General features: G+C 40.1%; 1 protein-coding gene and 1 pseudogene across 1 annotated transcript in view; one reads left to right on the forward strand and one right to left on the reverse strand.

The window, feature by feature from the left end:
- The window catches only part of CRYL1 (crystallin, lambda 1), a 126,487-nt gene that overhangs the window by 79,351 nt on the left and 33,106 nt on the right, over positions 1–14,030 (forward strand). The window lies entirely within an intron of this gene.
- On the reverse strand, positions 10,890–11,723 carry LOC105808101 (annotated as a pseudogene).

The raw sequence follows: 14,030 nt of genomic DNA on the forward strand, positions 1-14,030 counted from the left end.
CACCCGGCCAATATTCCTTTATTAGTCTTTTAATGACTAGGACTAACAGCGATGTTCCCTCTTTCATTCCTGATATCGATAGTTTATCTTCTCTCTTTTTATTGGTCATTCTGCTTTGACGTTTGTTAATGTTACTGGTTTTTCCCCTAAGAAACCAGCTTTGATTTTATTTATATTATCTGTTTTTCTGTTTCCAATTACATTGATTCTCCTCTTATTTTTATTATTTCCTTCATTCTGCTTTCTTTGTATTTAATTTGTTCTTTTTTTTTCTAGCTTCTTAAGATAGAAGCTTGGGGTAAAGACTTGAGACCTTTCTTCTTTATTAATGTAAACACGTAAGGCTATAAATCTCCCTCTCAACCTTGCTTTTTGTTGAATCCAATGATATGTTGTGTTTTCATTTTCATCAAATTCAAAATATTCTAACTTCCCATGAGAATTCCACTTTGATTCTGGATTATTTAGAATTGTCTTATTTAACTTCTAAATATTTGGTGATTTCTCAGATATCCTTCTGTTATAGATTTCTACTTTAATTCCATTATGGTCAGAGAGCATAGTTTCATCAAAATCACCCCAAATTCCATAGTTTATATTAGGGTTCACTCTTAGTGTTATACATCCTGTGGTTTTAGACAAACGTATATTGACATGTATCCATCATTATCGTATCATACAGAGTATTTTCATGTCCCTAAAGATCCTCCATACTCTGCCTATTCCCCACCACTCCAACTGCAGCTCCATTGTTAGGTGCGTAAACATTTAGGTTGTTTATATCTTCTTGGAACATTGACCCCTCCGTTGTTAGGCAAGGCCCCTCTTTATCTCTGATGTTTCTTGTTCTCAGTCTGCTTTTTTTCAGATATCAATATAGCAACCCCAGGTTTCTTTAGTTAGTATTTGCAAGGCATATGTTTTCCTATCCTTTTACTTTTAACCTATTTAAGTCTATGTTTAAACTAGATTTTTTTCCTAAATAGCTTAGAATGGGTCTTGCTTTCTTTTTAATCTGACAGTCACTGTCTTTTAATCGATGTGTTTCTTTAGACCATTCACATGGAATGTGATTGTTGGTACAGATGGTTTAAGATGCAGCATCTTGTTTTCTATTTGTTCCATCTGTTCTTTGTTTCTTTTTCCTGCTTTTGTGTTAATTGAACATTTTATGATTCTGTTTTATCTCCACTATTGAAAGACTATTTATACTTTTCAAAAACTTTAATAGTAGTTATAGGATTTAAAGTATACATCTCTAATCAGAGGCTACCTTCTAATATTATTAATAATGCTTCACATTCATTATGCCATTGTCCTACATTCACATGTGCATTTATAACGCATTGCTGATATTTTTGCTTTGGATAGTCAGTTATATTTTAGAGCAACTGAAAACAAGAAAACATTTACTTTACTTTCAATTATTCCATTTCCAGTGTTCTTCATTTCTTTGTATAGATCCAATTTTCTGTCTCATAGCTTTTTTTCTTCTGCCTGCATATTCCTTAAAAATTTCTTATAGATTCTGCTGAAAATGAATTCCCTAAGTTTTTCTCAGAAAGGTTTTTATTTCTTAATTTTTGAAAGATATTTTTACTGGGTATAGAATTCTAGGTTGAAAAGTTTTTTTGTTTCAGCACTTAAAGCTGTCACTCCATTGTCTTACCTTGCATTATCTCTAACAAAAAGTCTGTAATTCGTACCTTTGTTCTTGTACATATAATGCGACTTTTTCCTCTGACTGACTTCAGTATTTCCTGTCTTCTATTTCAGTAAGTTGAATATAATATATGTAGGCATATGGGAGTTTTTTTGGAAGGGAGGGGCATGTATGCTATTTTATATTCTCTGAGCTTCTTGGATATGTGATTTGGTGACTTTCATTAGTTTTTGGAATGTTCTTATCTATTATTTCTTTTACTTCTACCCCATTCTGTCTCTTCTGCTTCTGAAATTCCAATTGCACATATGCCAGGTATTTGATATTTTTAGTAGAGGTCCCAGATGCCACTTGTTGTTCTCAGTCTTTTTGCTCCTTGGTTTTTCATTTTGGATGATTTCCATTGACTAATCTTCAGGTTTACAGATTCTTTCCTCAGCTGTGTTGAAGGAAGAAAGAGGCACTTGACTATCAGCATCTGGCCTGGATCAGCATTGTCCTAACTGCCTGGGAATGAGAAGCTGGGTAGAACCCCTGAAGGGGACATCATCAGAAGTCCAGTATTATGTCCATGTGGATAAACTTTTTGATATTTTTTCTGAGACCCGCCTTAGCACTAGACATGGCAGGTACATGGGGAGGGAATCGGAACACAGTTACAAGAGCATCTCCTGTGATATCAGTAGGTTCTACCAAACTCTCTGCAGACCCCGCCATCAAAGAAGCACCTTGTCAACTACGGCTTGGTGTCCAAGCTGACTTGACACTTTCTTATAGTTTCTGTTTCTCTGCTGAAACACCCATATGATTTTGTATGTCGTCCACATTTTTCCTTAGAGACTTTAATGTATTAATCATATTTATTTTAAATTTACTGTTAGACTGTTCCAGTATCTGAGTCTTATCTGAGTCTAGTTTTGATGACCTTGGGTGTGTGTTTTATTCTGCCTTTTTGTGTGCCTCACATTTTTTGTGTTTTCAAAAGCCAGATATCTTGAGTAGGAGAGTAGATAGTCAGGTGAACAATTTTTATGTCTGAAAATTGACAAGCCTTTCCTTCTGTGCTTTCATTGTGGGGATTCGAATTGATCTAGTTAGGAGTTGGGTGAGGTGTAAGGTTTGTGGCTGCTATATGGTTACCCTTGGTGCACTAAAGGTTTCAAGTTCCTCTCTCAATATCTTGCGTTTAAGATGAAGCCTGGTTGGCCAGAGGGCTTTGGGCTTTCTTCCCTTCAGTATCTGTTCCACCCCCAGCTTTCAGTTTTCCTTTCGCACTTCCCTCATAGAGGATCTCTGTCCACGTTCTCATTCTGTCCCTCTCCCAGAAGTATTCTCCTGTTACTTGCTACTTAATACTTGTCCACCTGGGGAGGGCGAGCAGTGGGAGGGCTCTGATTCAGCCTAGGTCTTAGGCGGGCACTGTGTCCCTGGGGCTTGGCCGTGGGGCCTCCTCAGTGCTCCTGGCTCTCCCTGGGTGTAGGGGGTGGCCAGCATCTATTCCTGCCCCTCCATCAGGGATACGGGTTTATTTCAGTTCCCTTTTCCCAAATACTGTAGGTTTTCAGCAATGGGAGTTTTTATACTGTTGTCTCTAGTCACTTCAGTGAATTAAAATGTATTTGTATTGCATATTGAATGAGTCATATGTTGGGTTGACATCTGATGTCACAAAGAGCCCCAATTGTTCCCCCTTAGATTTTTCCTGTGGACATCTGAACTTTGAGAAATTTATGTCTACTGATAGCAGTCCTAAGTGGATTGGGGAATCAGTGGGCCTCCTCCTGTACTGGTAGGATCACCTGTCAGCCCTCCTGTGCCAGGAGTAATTCAGTCTGTTCTCAGTAGCCAGAGCTGTTGCAGCGTGAAACGGAACATCACAGCTGTTGGTTAAGTCTCTCTGGCATACATGTAGACTTAAAAGAAATGGTTACTAAAAAAAAATTCAAACTAGGTTACAAAATGGTTTTGCCACAAAGGAGGGGCTCCTTTCTTCTTAGTACTTAGTGGTCAAGCTGGTTTATCACAGGAGTGTTGAGGAATTTTCTTGACCCTGTTGTTGAATTCAACAATGGGCAGATCTGTGGACATTGTTACCCAGCCAGGTTGGTTTTGTCTTTGAGCTGGCTTCCCAGAGATCTTTAGCCAAGAATTTTGCTCGTTAATACAGTGGTGAGACACACATAACTCTATACTAAGCTATAATATAGTGAAGCTATGTACAGTATACAAGATTAGAATAGCTGCTACCATTCTACCATTTTTAAACCAAAACTCGTTTTCACTAGGTTTTTTAATTCTCTAGCTGATGAGTTTGAATGCCACACGTAGCTGGGTAAAATGGGGGAAAGCCCCTGCTGATTGGTACTCCGGCTGTCCTTGCACGTTTTTGAATGAAGAGGGACTATTCCTTGAGGGAATTGGACCTTCCCCACTGGGCAGGATGGGAGAACTAGCCAGACCCAGCACATCAAGCGATGCCCAGCAGGGCGACAGAAGTGCTGTCACCTCGTCCTCACACCTAAACAGGACTTACCCCCTTTTAAGACTTGTGACTCATGGCTTCAGAAGTTGTTGTTGTTTTTTGTTTTTGTTTTTTTTTTTAATCAAAGCACTTTGGTTAATCTAGAGGGTCTGACTAATTACATGCCTGTTGGTGGGGTGTGTGTTCTCATTAACTGTTTTACCAAGATGATTTTTACATTCATTTTATTTGGGGATAGTTGGTGTTAGAGAAACACTTCAAAGTCTTCAGTGTGAAGGGAACTCTTTCCTTTCTTAGACCGAAGGGTTAGGACTGTTACAAAATTTTAGTTTATCCTTGGGCCAAGACTCCTTATCACATATTGTGAGCCTCATCATGGGAGAAAGAGACTAGAAGACACTTTTTCTCAGTTACAAGGGGGCCTGGCTGCTGGGAGATGGTTCTCCAAGGGTCTCGTGATTCTGCACTCGTGAGCAGAGGCACTGCCCTCCCTTTGGTCCTAGACGAGCTTTTCAAGGATGTTTGTGTAACTGACAGCTTTGGGAGACAGAGACGACATCTCCCTCCGGGGCAAAGGGCAGGTACGTTTGCTTGTAGTCAGTTATAAAGACTGCGCTCCCTAAGCTCAGCTGTTACACAAACCCAGAATCCACTAAGGGAGACTAGCGAGAATGTGAAACTCCTGCTTAATATCCTGTGTGTAATACGGTCCTTTGTCTCTGACCCAAGAGTCTCGTGCCTCCTCCCAGCCTCTATAAAACTGTGGCAGGCTAACTGGCTAGCTTGCAACTAGGTAAGATCTCAGACCCTTCATGGTTTTTGATACTGTTCTTGAATATTGCCTTGCCTTAAAGTTAAAATAAAAGACTTGAAAAATAGAGAAAAAAACCTGTTTTAATCCCATCACTCTAAGATCATTATCTTGATAGCATTTTTGTATACTTCTTTCCATTCTTTTTAAATATATATTTTAACATACTTTTAATCTGATTGTACTATGAAATCGTATCCCGCATTCAAAAATTAACATTCTTCTGTTTGTATAAGTAAGTCATGGTAATTGTAGAAAATTGGAAAATCCAGAAAAATACAAAGAAAATTGGCTGGGCACAGTGGCTCACACCTATAAATCCTAACACTTTGGGAGACTGAGGTGGGAAGGATCGTTTGAGGCCAGGAGTTTGAGAACAGCCTGGGCAACATAGCAAGACCCTATCTCTACAAAAAATAAAATGAGCCAGGCATGGTGGTGTGCGCTTGTAGTCCCAGCTACCTGGGAGACTGGGGTGGAAGGACCACTCGAGCCCAGGAGTTTGAGGCTGCAGCGAGCTCTTGCACCACTGCACTCCAGCCTGGGCAACGTGAGAACCTGTCTCAAAGAAAAAAAAAAAAAATCAGTGTGCCTATTGCCCAGAGGTGGAGCCCCTCTTATTTCGCATATCTCCTTCCAATATTTTATGTACATTTTTAAAGTTATAAGGAAGAGTATTATAGTCTTTATTCACTTAACATTGTATCTTGTTTACTTTTCCCATTCCATTAAGTTCAAATAGGCTCACTGGCTTTAATGATTGCAGTATCTCATTCTCTGGATGTCCTTATTGTCATAATCATTCTATATTCTTTTAGTAAATTTTGGAAATCGATCATCTCTTCATTGCTTCTGCTCCATTCTTATATTCATTCATTCATTCTCTTTCTCTCCCCCCTCCACCCTTATCTGGGATTGCACCTACTCGTATGTTAGAACTTTTTAACATTTCTGTGTTTCTTGAGATCTCTTCTATATTTTATTCGTTTATCTCTCCATGCTTTTGTCTGGATATTTTATCCTGATATGTCTCTCAGCATACTATTTCTTCAGCTAAGTTTAATCTTCTTTTAAATTCATCCTTTAATTTTATTTTTAGTTGAATTTCCATTTGATTCTTTTTATAGTTAATATGCCAGAATTATTCAATATCTTGTAATTCCTTAAACATAATAATTATAGTTATTTTGAAGTTCATATCTGATAAAACCATTATCTGAATGTCCTATGGGCCTATTTCTAAAGTGTGTTTTCTCTCTTGGTTTTCAGTCAAGTCTTTCTTAATATTTATTTCTTCGTTTGAGTGTGAGACATCGTTTATGAAAAACTAAGGCTCTGGTTAATATCTTTCTCCAGAGAAGGCAGTTAGGCTAGGAGCATGTCTCCCTAATTTAATTGTGGATTGAGGTAAGTTGAGGCCAGGCTTAAGTCCTTGCGAAGACCGGTCTATTTCTTGTTGCCATTGTTCCTATGATATTGCCTTTAAGGGCCCCATTCAGAAGCCTGGAGCAATTGCCAGGCCCTGAATGCCGAAAGTTTCCCTAGCACTCTGAGTACGGTAAAAGTCCTGCTTGTCATTTTAGCCAGTTTATCTGTGCTTTTGAAATAAGCAGTCGCCTCAAAGGGAACGAGGAGCCAAATGTAAGCCTTTTAATTCTGGGTTTCCCTTGTACCTGGAACTTGGCTCTGCAATTCTTCACTGCTTTGGGTGCTTTCTGGTATCTTCAAACAGATTATATTGTACATTTTTCAGCTTTTTTAAAGTTATTGTCAGCAAAAGGATTTGTCCAAAACAACCTAGTCTACCATCGTCAAAAGCGGAACTCTGTCTACAGGTAATTTGTGTATGTGCTGCTGTGCACAGTGCAAGGCCCTGGGGTATGGTGGTAACTTCCACCTTTTGGAGACATTTTTCATGTTCCTTCTATTATCAGTGCATATTTTTTCTCCTAGTAATTCCACGTACGTGTAATTTGTGGTGCCATGTTAGTCTTCTAGCTGTGACCAGAACACATTATAAGTGTTTGTAGTGATCAAGTCAGACCAGCGCTTACATGTGGCAGTCTGGCATGGCACCATATTATCGTTTTGCTTGCTTTTGTTGCCGCATGTATTGCCTACCCTATTATGGTTACATGTATCTGTTTCTACTTCCCCACCAGAACATGTGTTTCTTATTTATTTTTAGAGATAGGGTGTCACTCTGTTGCCCACACTGGAGTACAGTGGCACCATCATAGTTCACTGCAGCCTTGAACTCCTGGGCTGGAGCAATTCTCCTGCCTCAGCCCCCTGAGTAGCTCTAACAGGCACATGCCACCATGACCAGTTGATTTTTGAAAATTTTTTGTAGAGACAGGATCTCACTGTGTTGCCCAGGCTGGTCTCAAACTCCTGGCCTCAAGCAATCCTCCTGCCTTGGCCTCCCAAAGTGCTGGGATTACAGGCGTGAGCCATCGTGCCCGGCCAGCGTGTTTCTTGAAAAGCAGAGTGCTTCGTCTTGCTCTGTTTATCTGGTGAAGTTCCTTGCATGGATTAGTTCCTTAACAGAGGCGTATCTGAAGTACGTGTGAGTGCTAACGTCGGTGCCCTGTCACAGTGTTTCACGGCGCCATCTTCTCAGTGTCCCCTCAGTGGAGCTACTTCACGTACTGCCCTTCTTCAAGATTCAAAACTACGCTTCTAGAGGGAGAGGGGCCAATGTCTGGACTCCCAATAGAGAGTCAACTTACGTCCCAAGAAATGCAGTGTGAAAAGCAGACTTTTAGTCTGTGGCAAAGAGGAATCTATTTTAAACATGTGGGTGCAGGATTGGCAGGGATTGCCCTGTGGGCTGCTTGAAGACAGGGAAATGTCTTTGTTTCTTCCTCCAGCCCTCTGTAGACACTTCCTCTAAAATAATACTATGATAGAAGACAGTAAATGGGTAAATTCATCGAGCCTGGGGACATTGCATGAAATCAACTACTATAATCACAGAATTTTTCATTACTCCATTAAATGATTCAGTAAGTGTTCCTTGAATGCCTTCCTTGTGTCAGGCACTATTCTTGAAGTTGGGAATACCGCAATAAACAAAATATAAATTTATGCCCTAATGGAGCTTACAGCTTTCAATTTCTTTTATAGTACTGATGTTTGTTTAAATATAAACATTTTGTAAATGTCAGCTCAAAAGATGGGTAATGTTCTGCTAATATTTTTATTTTCTCCTGCATGTGACATGTAACCTTTTAAAATATACAGAAATATGACACTTCTCCTCCTCCCCTGATCTTGGAGTTTGCACCATGTTTATTTTTACCTTAGTACACCCTAGATGTGGTTGTACTCTTATTGGCGGGATAATGGTCTTATAACATCTTTAAGCACGCAGTAATCAGTAAAACTTTGTTGCTTATGCCATGATCAATGTTGGAATTAAAAAAATTTGAGCATCAGAATACTAAAAATTAACATTGCTGATTATAAATTGGTTATCACTAAATTTAATACAGAAACATTTTACATAACAACGAGACTTCCTAGAGTAGGCCCAGTAATTTTGTAGTCAGGGCACTGGAATTATGGTATCACTTACTTTAATAGAGTATAAAGAGTATTTAAAGTTCTGCTTCCTGTGTTGACAAATGTATAATATATATGCCAGCTGGCACTACAAGTGGGGACCACATTAGGTAAATTTGAGGTGTCTCTGAAGCATTCACGTAAAGATAGTCTGAGAAGGAGAAATAAACGTGTGATTCACGAGGATATAGGCAGGTTAGCGACTTAAGCTGTGGGCTTGGTTGAGATTTCCTAGGGAGAAAGGCGTAGGGTGGGAAGAGAAGAGGGCCTGGCACTGACCTTTGAGGAACTTCAGTTCTTAATGGCTGGGTAGAAGATGCTTTCCAGAAGTTTCCCAAACTCATTAGTCTTCTAAAAGAACTAATTTTTGAATGAATCTCCTGTATTTGACCTAGAGTCTATATTACTGATACCTGCTCTCATCTCTATTACTATCTTTTTATTTTCTTTGTATTTATTGTTTTTATATTTCTGACAAGTTGGATACTTGGCTTATTACTATTTTAGGTTTTCTTAAAACATTCAAAGTTTAAATTTCTCTTTAAGAATTGTTTTACTTAAACTCCACAAACTTCGACATGCAATATTTTCATTATTCAGTTATAAGTATATTAATTTCCATTAGGGTTTCATTTGACCCATGAGCTTCTTAGAAGTCTGTTTTTAAGTTTCCAAGTCTACAGGAATAACTTTTTGTTTATTGATTTCTGTCTTAGTTGCATTGTGGTTAGACAACATGGTTTGTATAATAAGAATCCCTTGAAATTGTTGCAGCCTGCATTATGATCTACTGTAGATACTGGTTATAAATATTTCATGTGTGTTTGAAAAGAATATGTATTTTCCAGTAAATGGGTGCAAGCCTCTTTATATGTCCAGTAGATCAAAGTTATTGTGTTTTTAATTTCTTCTGTTTATTGAATTTTTATATTTTTGCATCATCAGTAATCAAGACAGGCATTAAAATGTTACACTACAATGGTGGGTTTATCTGAATCCCTTCCCCCACCCCCCACAGGATCTTACTCTGTCCCCCAAGCTAGAGTGCAGTGGCATCATCATAGCCTACTGCAACCTCTAACTCCCAGGCTCAGGCGATCCTCCTGCCTTAGCCTCCTGGGTAGCTGGGACTACAGGTGCATGCCACCATGCCCAGACTACTTTTTCTATTTTTTGTAGAGACAGGGTCTTGCTCTTCCTCAGGCTGATCTCCCCAAACTCCTGGACTCAAGCAATCCTCCCTTCTAAGCCTCCCAAAGTGCTAGGATTATGGGTGTGAGCCACTGTGCTCAGCCTGAATCTCGTTTTTGATGTCAATTTTTGCTTTATAGATTTTGACTTTCTGTATGGCATTCCAGGTAACTTCCTTAACTCTATCTTCTAGTTTACTAATTCTCTTTTCAGCTGTATTTATTCCATTGCTTAACCTATTAACCTATTGTTTTTCTTAATTTCAATGACTTCAATTTCTGAATGTAATTAGTGCTTTTTCAAATCTATGTAGTCTTTCTGGGTTTGAGTACTTTCTTATGCTTTGTTTTTTAAACTCTGTCAAATTCTATTATGTGAATTTTTTTGTAATCTGATTCTGTCTTTGTTCTGCCTAGAGTATTTCACGTGTGTTGTAATTTTGGGTTGTGAGCTTTCTTCAGTGGGGCTCTTACTTGTGAATCCGAAGAAAGATTATGGCCTCTTTCAGCAAGTATCCTTCCAGAATTTTTTTGAGTTTGCTTCTACCAGGTTTATCACTAACCTAGGAGCAATTTTTATGTTACCTTGTCAGCTTGGGAGTGTCCAGACCACATGTATAGGATAATTTTGAACCCCAAACCTGGGTAAAATTCAGGCTTATGAATATGAATTCATGTTAATTTACCCCTCCTTTCACCCTTTGACCTTCCCAATTGGAGGCCAGATCTAGTCCAGCTTTTCTGTCTTTGCCCTCAGCAGGTAGGCTGTCTTTTTGTGTTAACTAGTTGACCAGTTCACTGAAAATATAACCTTTTGAGGGCCTCAGTTTTATCCTAGTGGTCTTGATTCCAGTTCCCTGAATCATGTGGCTGAAGCGTTCAGCTCAGCTTAGGCTTTCTTGAGGGATTTGAACCTCAGTCTAAACCACTGACATCTACTCTCCACTCCAGATGGCCTCAGCATCAGCTCTAATACTGGCTGCTGTGGTTTGTAGTGTCCTTTTTGATTCCACCTGGTGACTAACCTTACCTTCCCGAGAGCTCAGCTATTCATTTAGGGGGAGGATTTGTTTGGTACAGAATTATGCAGCATTTGCAGAGGGAGGACTTCTAGGTTTTCTAGTCCACCGTATTGCCAGAACCAGATGTCTTCATCAGTGTTTTGGTTTTAATGTATCAGGTTCTTTGTAAGAAATTAAATACCAATTTGTGATGATAAACTCCATCAGGGCAAACACAGATCACAGGTAGCCCTGGCGCTGAGGATTAGCTTTGATTTTTGGTAAAATTTGTGAGTCCACAGCTTTCTGATCAACATCGTGCTGCTCTGTAATCTCATACTGCTTTTTCCCGTGTCAAAGATCTCACCTCCTGGTGTCTGGGCTTCAGGTGCTGCTTGAAGTAAGGCTCAGTAAGATGGTTTAGGATTTTCACATTGCTGATGTCAATTTTTGTGGCGGCGTCAATGACATTTCTTGTGTGTTCTTTGCAAAGGAACTTGATTGAAGACCAAAGGTCCATCATAAGTGACAAGCCACTGCTCAGCTGCTTCAGGAAAACCACGCTCTTGCCTCTGAGGAGGATCAGCAGGGTCCAGGCATGGTGCTAGCTCGCAGTTGTCTCGTGCTGACGCAGGGATTTTCGCCACAGCTCAACAGCTTTCGAGACAGGTCTTCAGCAGGATGATATCCAGGCATCTTGCCAAGTTTAACCACCTGGGCACCACCATTCTTGTCACCACCAAGTGGTTTTGTAACAGTGGCAAGAACCTTCTCCTCCGTTTCAATCCTGGAGTTAGTGGCTGAGTACTTCCTCTGTGCATGGCCTTTCTGGGATACATCGCAGACGGGACTATCTGCAATTCCTCTGACAAGGTTTCGACTGCAGTGGGGCTTCCCCTTATGGCCTTTTAGCCCCAAGGCCGCCCTTTTTAACCTTGCCACTAGCATCAGCCACCTGAGCTCCAGGTTGCTTCTTTGTAGCCGGCTTCTCGACTTTTTCACCTACCATCTTGCAAAATGGGAAAGAGTCCCTCATCAGTTTTATGGGAGAAGTTTTTATTGGTACACTCTTTCTCTCTTTTTCAATTTTTGAACAGTTCGGCATGAAGTTGCCTACTCACCTTTGTTTTCAGGGTCGTGTGCGTTTTCTTTTTTTAATTGCTGCTGTGGCACCTCTGGGGAAACTCCGGCGAAGGATATTTTTAGTTGAATTCTATCATAGGCCAAAGGTCAGCTTTTAAAAACAAATACAGACAAACCAATACATGAATATACGTACATCTATATTAACTTTTTCTAAATCAACCAACCGTCTTTACTGATGGGAGGCCAAAATATCAGGGCCGCCACTGAGCAGAGCCGTGCCACAGGATCCCGAGTGCCCCGGCTTCGTGTGGCTTTGGGGTGCGGATCGCTGAAGCGGTGACCCTGCCACACCCTCGCTCAATCCTGAGCCTTTCCGAGGAACTTCGTGGTTTTGGGGTGGGGGCGGCAGACTCACATTTAAGGACTTGCGGGGGCAACAGTATGTGCCTCTTTATACAGTACGTGGCATGGAACACACTGTTGGGGGCTTTCTGAATGCTTCGTAGAGCAGGAAGGGGCAATCCTAATAGCCCCAGTAATTCATGCATGATCCACGAGTGTACACTCACACTGCCGCAGGCCACAATTATGTTAGAAATTGAGGGCTGGATTACTACAAGTGTTTGTACTAGCAACTCTTGACCCACAGAAAAGATCAAATAAGGACTCAACTTGATTCCATTCTTAAAAAGAAAAATTTAAAATGAAACATGTTTATTATAGATAGAACTCTAAATCTCTCTAAAAAGAGTATGATTTTGGTTCTCTTCAGTGACATAAGGAAGAGAGATGAAATGGATAAGAAAGGAATCAGGAAAAGAGAGGCTAACATAACATCTCATTGTCAAAGCTTAAAAAAAAGTGTTTAAAAAGATAACTGTTGGCCGGGCGCAGTGGCTCATGCCTGTAATCCTAGCTCTCTGGGAGGCCCAGGCGGGCGGATCGTTTGAGCTCAGGAGTTCGAAACCAGCCTGAGGAAGAGCGAGACCCCGTCTCTACTAAAAATAGAAAGAAATTAATTGGACAACTAAAAATATATAGAAAAAATTAGCTGGGCATGGTGGCGCATGCCTGTAGTCCCAGCTACTCGGGAGGCTGAGGCAGGAGGATCACTTGAGCCCAGGAGTTTGAGGTTGCTGTGAGCTAGGCTGATGCCACGGCACTCTAGCCCGGGCAACAGAGCCAGACTCTGTCTCAAAAAAAAAAAAAAAAAAACAGATAACTGTTAGTATTTTTAAAATGATAAAAATAGCCAGGATTCCTACCTAAAGTTTTGTAAGCTCAGCTAATCTTGAAAATCTCTATTCCTAGTAAAAATATTTTTCTTTACTTCAAACTTTTTGTCCCAGCAACAGAGAGAGTGTAGAACCTTAAGATGAGAAAAACTGTCTTTCAGGATATCTCACGCAGATAGCAAGTGTTGGAGAGGCTGTGGAGAAAGGGGACCCTTGTCTACTAATTTACATTAGTAAATTAGTACAGATATTGCAGAGAACAGCATGGTGGTTCCTCAAAAAAATTAAAAATGGAACTACGGTACGATCCAGCAATTCTGGGTATATATCCAAAGGAAACGAAATCCGCATGTCAAGGAGATCCTGCACCCCCGCGTTCACTGCAGCACCAGTCACGACAGCCAAGACGTGGAATCAGCCTAAGTGTCCGCCAGTGGATGCGTGGATAAAGGAAATGTGGCGTGTGTACTCAGTGGAATGCTACCCAGCCTTTACAAAGAAGGAAACCCTGTCATTTGTGACAACATAAATGAACCTGCAGGGAGTTGTGTTAAGTGACATAAACCAGGCACAGAAAGACACATACTTCATGATCTCACTCACATGCGGCATTTTAAAATTTACCTGATAGAAACAAAGAGTAGAGTAGAGCGGTGGTCAGCAGAGGGCTGGGGAGGGCGGTCGGGAGAGTTACTAAAGGCCGAAATGCCAAATTTGAGTTAGGAGGAATAAGTTCAGGAGATCTATTGTACGTGGTGGCTAGAGTTAATACAATGTATTGTATACTTCAAAATTGCTAAGAGTAGATTTGTAAACGTTCTTACCACAAAAAATTGCAAGTATGTGAGGTAATGGATATGTTAATTAACTTGATTCAGCAATTCTACAATACATATATCAAAATATTGTACACCATAAATATATAGTTTTTTATTTGTCAACTAAAAATTAATTAGAAAAAAGAATACCCAACACAAACTTTTTAAAGCTATGTT

Source organism: Propithecus coquereli, unplaced genomic scaffold (genome assembly GCF_000956105.1).
Source record: "Propithecus coquereli isolate 6110/MARCELLA unplaced genomic scaffold, Pcoq_1.0 Scaffold168, whole genome shotgun sequence".
Taxonomy (NCBI): Eukaryota; Metazoa; Chordata; class Mammalia; order Primates; family Indriidae; genus Propithecus; species Propithecus coquereli.